Genomic DNA, 7,959 nt, shown 5'->3' with positions numbered 1-7,959 from the left:
TAAATTGATTTGAGAGGAAGGGAGACGGAGAGAGAGATAGAAACATCAATGATGAGAGAGAATCATTGATTGGCTGCCTTCTGTACGCTCCACACCAGGGATCAAGCCCGAAACTGGGGCATATGCCCTGACCAGGAATTGAATGGTGACCGTCCTGGATCACAGGTCAACGCTCAACCACTGAGCCATGCCAGCCGGGCTAATGTATACATTTTATATACTTTAATACTTAATACTGTGAAAACAAAACATTTTAAGGTATCATATCATAATATAATAAGAATGAATGTATTTGTTCCCTGGCCAGTGTGGCTCAGTTGGTTGGGCATCATCCCATGCCCCAAGAGGTTCCAGGCTTAATTCCCAGTCAGGGCACATGCCTGGTTTGCAGGCTTGATCCCAGTAGGGGGCATGCAGGAGGCAACCGATCAATGTTTCTCTCTCTCTCTCTCTCTCTCTCTCTCTCTCTCTCCCTCCCCCTCGCTCCCTCCTCAACCTTCCCGTCTCTCTAAACAGCAATAAAAAGCTGAAACCGGTTTGGCTCAGTGGATAGAGCGTCGGCCTGCGGACTGAAGGGTCCCAGGTTCGATTCCGGTCAAGGGCATGTACCTGGGTTGCGGGCACATCCCCAGTGGGAGATGTGCAGGAGGCAGCTGATCGATGTTTCTCTCTCATCGATGTTTCTAACTCTCTATCTCTCTCCCTTCCTCTCTGTAAAAAATCAATAAAATATATTTTTAAAAAATAAATAAATAAATAAACAGCAATAAAAATATTTTTTTAAAAAGAATTAATGTATTTGTGACATCAACTTAAATAATGTATTCTCCCTGGACATAGTGTGAGTCTAATACCTATGTGTAGGCTTTCAAAAAGAATTAAAAATCATTCAAGTTACTGAATGTTTAAACAGCCTGAGTCACGTATATGTATGTTTCCAAATTCAATAGACTCAGTCCCCTAATTTATAGAAATTTAAATTCTTGCAGTTTTTTTATTTACATCCAATAGAAGTACAATTGTTATTTCTAATTTAAGTAATTTAAATTCTAAATCTTCCAGGATTATTAGATGCAAAATTTTTGACAATCATATCACTTGTCAGTGTTCATTTTTAACTGTTTTTAAAGAAACTACCATAGGGGAAATAAAATTTTGAATTAAATCCAGTTTTCAAAGGATACAGTATCCAAGTTATATAGTGACTTACCTTAGCCAATAAATATTGAACATTATGTATTTCAAATTACCCAGTATATGTGTCATACATAAACAATATATGATATATATAAATATGTATGATCGATATGTATCCTACAGAAACATTTTATTCCAAAAAAAAGCACAAAAGAATATGGGGAAGAATAAGTTTTAGTTTTCAGAACCACAGCCAAACTGTCAAAATTGATTTTGTAGAGCCAGAACACCAAAACAGCTTTTTTTAAGAAAAAATTGAAAGCTTTCAAATGCAAAATAATGTATTTAACATACCAATTACTTTCTCTATTTGTTTTTCCTTTTTATGTTATTGTTGTTAATCCTCACCCAAGGATATTTTTCCATTGATTTTTAAGGAGAGTGGAAGAGAGGGAAAGACAAAGGGAAACATCAATATGAGAGGAACACATCAATTGGTTGCCTCCTGCATGAGCCCCTACCAGGACCCCAGGGCCCCAGGACCTGGGCCCGGCAGGGGCAGGGAGGAGCCTGCAACAAAGGTATGTGCTCTTGACCCTTTTGGTCCGCAAGTCAGGTGACCCTCTATCCACTGAGCCAAACCGCGATTTGTTTTTCAATTTTTAACAATTCTCAGACAATATGTTTCATTTTGTTACCTTTGGAAGTACTATTAGATTTTTTCTGCTTTGAATATAAAGCTCAAATTGAGAGATCATTCTGGTATAGAAAGAGAAGGAATTTTCCCCTTTATTATTCACAAAATCGAGTCTTCTGTCCTCACTACTTTGCCAAAGTGTTGTAATTTCACCACTAACTCACATGTCAAATCTAAAGGCCTTTACCCAGTCCGCATAACCTTTGATCTCCCTACTTACTAATACCAATATTCTTATTTCAAATTTGACCTTCATTTTGCTTGATCCTATATAATAAAGAGCTAATATGCTAATTAGACCGAACAGCAGAACGACCGTAATATTACATTCTCTGAGAATTATCCCTAACTTGAATCCATCTTTATAGTCCTATTCTCTGCCAGTATGTAGTATTGTAGGCCAATGACCAATCTTCAATCATCTGTTCTACTCTGACTTTCCAGAAACTCAATCTACTCTCATAGACTCATTTATTTTTTATGAATAAAGTTCTGGAATCTGCATATTATTCCAGCTCTCTCTCCAATTCCCCTACCTGCCATTTCTCCTTTCAATATCCTATAATCTCCTCAAATTCAAAATATCAAATAACAAATTCATCAATGCCTTACTGCCTCTGCTGGTCCTTCCTCCCTTCTTACCCTATCCAGTGGTCGGCAAACTCATTAGTCAACAGAGCCAAATATCAACAGTACAACTACTGAAATTTCTTTTGAGAGCCAAATGTTTTAAACTTAAACTATATAGGTAGGTACATTGTTATTAACTTAATTAGGGTACTCCTAAGGCTTAGGAAGAGCCACACTCAAGGGGCCAAAGAGCCGCATGTGGCTCTCGAGCCTCAGTTTGCTGACCACGGCCCTATCCCACTCTCCTCCTTACTTCATTATATCCTAACTAGAAGCCCGAAGCACAAAATTCGTGCAAGGGGCTCGGCCCTCACAGCCTCAGCCAGTCCTCGCAGCCCCGGCTTCATCCAGAAGGTCATCCAGACGGTCTTTCTGCTGTTCGGTCTAATTAGCATATTAGCTCTTTATTAGATAGGATGGCACTACCATGCTTCTCAGTCACAGAAGTTTAAAACCCAAGAAACATCTCTGGCTTTTCACTGAACTTTGTAAACCACCTCCCCTCTATCATAAGCCACTAAGTCTATCACAATCTTCTTTTGAAAAGTCTCTTCATCTGATAAATCTGTCACAATCTTCTTTTGAAGTCTCTTAACCTGATACGCTTTCTTCCCATTTTTACTGCCAAAAACCTACCAAGGACTGCCTTTAACCTGAGTCTTAAAATTATCTACATAATCTCCTGCCTGGGCTCCTAATTTTATTTCTATCGCCCCTCAATCTTCATAAAACAAATTTGTAATGGCTGTATACTGCTTCAACCTGTGTCTCTCAAACTCGTCTACTAAAAGAGTGTAACAACAAAGAAAAGATAATGAAAACATATCCTTATAGATCCTGCAGTTATAGGGTAAAATGGCTTGATATAAGCAAAGATTTATTTTAGAATCTTAATAGGACTTTATCTAAATTTTATGATCTTATCTTAAAATTACATGTGAATTGTGGTTTCTACTCCACAAATCTATTTTTATATAAAAACTAGTGGCCCGGTGCATGAAATTCTTGCACAGGAGGGAGGGTGTCCCTCGGCCCAGCCTGCACCCTCTCTAATCTGGGACCCCTCGGGGGATATCCAACTGCCGGTTTAGGCAGGATCCCTGTGGGATCGGGCCTAACCCGGCAGTCGGACATCCCTCTCGCAATCCAGGGCCTCTATGCACCCTCTCCAATCTGGGACCCCTTGGGGGTTGTCCGACTGCCGGTTTAGGCCTGATCCCACAGAGATGGGGCCTAAACCGGTGGTCAGACATCCCTCTCACAATCTGGGACCACTGGCTCCTAACTGCTCACCTGCCTGCCTGCCTGATTGCCCCTAACCACTCTGCCTGCCTACCTGATACCCCTAACTACTCCCCTGCCTGCCTGATCACCCCTAATCACTCGCCTGCCTGCCTGATCACCCTTGACTGCTCCCCTGCCTGCCTTATCGCCCCTGCCTCTGCCTGCCTGCCTCATCGCCCCTAACCCCCCTGCCTGCCTGCCTGATCGCCCCAACCACTCTGCCTGCCTACCTGATCGTCCCTAACTGCTCACCCACCAGCATGATCGCCCCTAACCGCCTCTGCCTTAGCCCCACCACCATGGCTTTGTCCGGAAGGACGTCCGGAAGGTCTCCCGGTCTAATTAGCATATTACACTTTTATTAGTATAGTTATTTCCTCCCCAAATCTTCTAAGAAGTGATGTTCCTGGAAGATGTATCATGTTTATCCTATGGACGTGCATGTCCCATATAACTGTGCCCTCACAAGAACATGAAAGAGCATAAGCCTACAGAATGAGCGTAAGCCTACAGAATGAAATCCAAATCTCTTCCAGGTACTCAAGGACTTTTATAATCTGAACCCTGGTTACCTCTTTAACCATTTCTTGCCCAACACAAACCCTCAGCTCTAATAAAAATTACCTACTTTTAAACATTCTCTATATACTTTCTTAATGACTTTCCATTGCCTAGAATGCCTCCCAGACCTTTCTGCTTGGCTAGGTTCTATTTATACTTCAAGTTAGAGATAATGTCACTTTTCCACAAATATCTAGTAAATGGAGGCTCCTTCCTTTGCAACCTTGCAGCATTACTATTTGTACCCTTCAACTGACACTTAACAAATAAGATAAGACAGAAAAGTAAATCTGACAAACATAATAATATAAATTGTGAGAAAAAGTAATAAAAACTCCAAGAGCAAAGATAGTCAATCTACTTGATTTTAGTGAATTATTGTAATTCCTTCTTTTACCTGCAGTCTTGCTTCCCACAGTTTCATGCTCTACCATGGTCCAAAAATATTAGATGGAAAATTTCAGAAATAAACAATTCACAAGGGTTTTCTTTTTTAATTTACAAGTTTTAAATTGTGCACTCTCCTGAGTAGCATGGTGAAATATCGAATTGTCCCACTTCATCCTGCTCAAGATATGAATATCCCTTTGACCAACATCTCCAAGCTGTAGATGCTGCATACTCAATAGTCACTTAGTAGCTGCCTAGGTGATCAGATCAACTGTAATAGATTACAGTGCTTGTGTTCAAGTAAACCTTATTTTGCTTAATAATGGTCTCTAAAGCACAAGAATAGTGATGCAAGCAATTAGGATAAGCCAAAGAGAAGCCTTAAAGTATTCCTTTAAGTGGAAGGTGAACCTTCTAGATTTACTAAGGAAAGAAAAAACATCATATTCTGAGGCTGCTAAATCTACAGTAAGAACAAATCTTCTATCCGTGAAATGGTGAAGAAGAAAAAAGAAGCTCGTGCTAGTTTTGCTGTCACACCTCAAACTGCCAAAGTTACAGCCCAGTGCATAACTGCTTAGATAAGATGGAAAGGGCATTAAATTTGTTGGTAGAAGACATGACATCATCATGATCCTCCTGATGTACTATCAGAAGGTCAGTAGTAGCCTAACCCTACATCACAATGCCTACATCATTCACCTCACTTCATCTCATCGTGTAGGCATTTGTATCATCTCACAACATCACAAAAGAGTGAGTACAGTACAGTAAGATATTTTTAGACAGAGAGAGATACCACATTCACGTAACTTTTAATACAATCTACTGACATAATTATTCTATTTTACTATTAGTTACTATTAGTTGTTGTTAATCTCTTACTGTACCTAATTTACAAATTAAACTTTATAATAGGTATGTATGTATAGGAAAAAACATAGTACAATATAGCAGGTCCTCAAATAACATCATTTCATTTAACATCGTTTTATTCTAACACTGATGAGATGCTGCAGAAACTTAACTCTTGTTTATATCTATTAGGCTATGGTAAAGTTGGTTTTGCTACATGTCATTTCACTTAAAGTCAAAGAACCTATCCATGGCATTAAGTGAGGATTTTTACCATATAGAGTTTGTCACTCCCAGGGGTTGTAGGCATCCTTTGGGGTCTTGGAACACATCCCTGCAAATACAGGGAGACTACTTTATTGCAAAATTTCTACACCAAGAGTCTACTCTGCACCAGTGTGAATTTTACTGAGAGCAAGTATACTCATTTCCTCTTTCAGGGTTACCTATTTCAGCACAATCTATTTACCCACTCTCTCTCATCCTAGAGTCAGCATGTTTTCATGCCTGTATCTTTCCTTCCTAATAGTGTGACTCATGGAAATCACTCATTAACCAAAAATGTACTCCTTAACCAGTATTTATTCAGTACCTCCCACTTGTCTCCTTTATGAAACCTATCCCAAATATATATGGCTACATATTCCACCTTCTGTTATAGGATAATCAAATTTCCTTGATTTTCCCATCACTAACAACCACAAGCATTGCATGTATGCATGTACTACCAAGCGACCATCCAACACAACAGTTTTCAAAATTGAAAAGGGACCCAATAGTTGGCCTTTTTATCAAAGTCCAAAGTGTTCTCATGGAAAATAGACTAGGTCAAAATTACTCAATCTGTGTGAAATGTGCAGTTCAAGGTCATGAAGGTAGGCTTAACTATCTCCCACAATAAGCCTTTATAAAATAAGGTTTTAATGACCTTTTTAAAAATATAAAATCAAGCATTCCATCTCAAACATAAAAACTACTTTTATAAATTCATATCTGTAGACTCTAAATCCCACCCTAGACCAGTGTCTAGTTTCCAGTTTCTTAATTCATTGAATAAATATTTATTATGTGCTTTTGGTGTGCTAGCACACTGTGCTAGATGCTGAAGATAAACAAAACAGACAAGTCCCTGGCATTTACAGTAATTACATTCTAATGAGAAAGACAAAAATGATCCCATAACTACATATAATGTCAGATAATGATAAATACAATAAGGGTAAAGAGCTAGAGGAGGGAAGCAGTGGATCATTTTAGGTAGGGTGATGAGAGTAAGCTTCTCTAAGAAGTGACCTTTAAGAGATATATGTTTGAAAAAGGAACCAAGCCATGCAGAAATCTGGGGGAAAACAAGAGGCAAAGAAAACAAATAGAAAGCCTTACGCAGAATTGAATTTTGTTTGTACAAGGATGAACAAAAAGGCCATTGAGGCTAAAATGAAGCAAGCAAACCAGAGATTAGAGGGACATGAAGTTAAAGAAAGGCAGAAGCCAGATACGTAGAGTCTTATAAACAATTACAAAAAATACTTCTTTTTTTGCTTATAATGGAAACAACTAGAGGGTTTTAGAAAGAGGAATGAATGATCTGATTTTTAACTTTCAAAAACCTCTCTGACTGCAATGTTGAGAGTTGACTGAGGCAGGAGTAGAAATAAGATGATCAAATTAAAAAGGGACAACAAAACTCAAGATTAGCAGCTATCTACACTAATAAAAGAGAAACATGGTAATTAGCGTACGACCGCTACCCTTTTCATTGGCTAATCAGTGAGTATATGCAAATTAACTGTCAGCCAAGATGGCGGCCGGCAGCCAGGCACTGAAGCGAGCACGAGGCTTGCTTGCTGCAGACTCCAACATTCGCTGCCTTACTTGCCAGCCTCTCAGCTGCAAGTCTAAGCAACTATATACTATGTTGCAAATAAGAAGCTAAACAAACCCCCAGAAACCGGCTTCCATTCAGCCGGGCTCGGACCGCAACATTGTATCTATGTTTTCAGCAGCGAGGCCTCAGAGCTAAAGCTGGCCCAGAATAAAAAAAAAAAAACAAGAAAAAGAAACAAGGAGCAGTTGGAAGCTTTAGTCACTCGCCAGCCGGAAAACAGCCCTCAGCCCCTCACCCAGACTGGCAAGGCACCTCAGTGGGGACCCCCACCCTGAAGGGTGTGTGACCAGCTGCAAACAGCCATCATCCCCTCACCCAGGCTGGCCAGGCACCCCAGTGGGGACCCCCACCCTGATCCAGGACACCCTTCAGGGCAAACCAGCCAGCCCATATCCATGCACCAGGCCCCTATCCTATATAGTAAAAGGGTAATAGGCCTCCCAGCACCGGGATCAGCGGAGCAGCGAGGCTCCCGGCACCGGGATCAGCGTGACAGGGGGCAGCGCCCAAACCCCCT

General features: G+C 40.2%; 1 protein-coding gene across 4 annotated transcripts in view; it reads right to left on the bottom strand.

Moving 5' to 3' along the window:
• The window catches only part of DOCK7 (dedicator of cytokinesis 7), a 164,254-nt gene that overhangs the window by 115,199 nt on the left and 41,096 nt on the right, over nt 1–7,959 (bottom strand). The window lies entirely within an intron of this gene.

This window comes from Myotis brandtii, unplaced genomic scaffold (genome assembly GCF_000412655.1).
Source record: "Myotis brandtii unplaced genomic scaffold, ASM41265v1 scaffold540, whole genome shotgun sequence".
NCBI lineage: Eukaryota > Metazoa > Chordata > Mammalia > Chiroptera > Vespertilionidae > Myotis > Myotis brandtii.
The sequence above is the reverse complement of the archived record's forward strand: the minus strand, read 5'-3'. Positions and strand labels throughout refer to the sequence as shown.